Source organism: Sinocyclocheilus grahami, unplaced genomic scaffold (assembly GCF_001515645.1).
Source record: "Sinocyclocheilus grahami isolate Dianchi unplaced genomic scaffold, SAMN03320097.WGS_v1.1 scaffold419.1, whole genome shotgun sequence".
In the NCBI taxonomy this organism is placed as follows: domain Eukaryota; kingdom Metazoa; phylum Chordata; class Actinopteri; order Cypriniformes; family Cyprinidae; genus Sinocyclocheilus; species Sinocyclocheilus grahami.
Window position 1 is genome coordinate 767,749 of NW_015505598.1, and position 442 is coordinate 768,190.

Genomic DNA, 442 nt, shown 5'->3' on the forward strand with positions numbered 1-442 from the left:
GAACGCAGCTCAGCCAATCAGAATCAAGCACCGGAACTCTCCGCTGTATAAATATCAATATATCAGCGTTGAAACTGTTGTGCCGCTTAATATTTTTCGGAACCTGTGATACTTTTTTTCTTTGATTCATTGATGAATAAAGTTAAAAAGAAGAGTATTTATTCACAATAGAAATCTTTTCTAGCAATACAAGTCTTTACTATCACTTTCATCATCTGGCTGAAAACAAATATTCATTTCGTAAAAATAAATAAATAATTTACTGACCCCAAACGTTTGAATAGTAGTGTATATTGTAACAAACTTTCCATTCTGAATAAAGTGTTCTTTTTGACATTTACAAGAAACCTGAAAAAAAGCATCACAGATTCCAAAAAATATGAAGCAGCGATAACTCTTTCCAGCTCTGATAATAAAGCAGCATATTATACTGATTTCTGAA

At 31.4% G+C, this 442-nt stretch overlaps 1 protein-coding gene across 1 annotated transcript in view; it reads right to left on the reverse strand.

Annotated features, from left to right (window-relative positions):
• Nucleotides 1–442, reverse strand: part of LOC107551231 (structural maintenance of chromosomes protein 4-like) — a 13,928-nt gene that overhangs the window by 5,751 nt on the left and 7,735 nt on the right. The gene's annotated exons all lie outside the window — the stretch shown is intronic.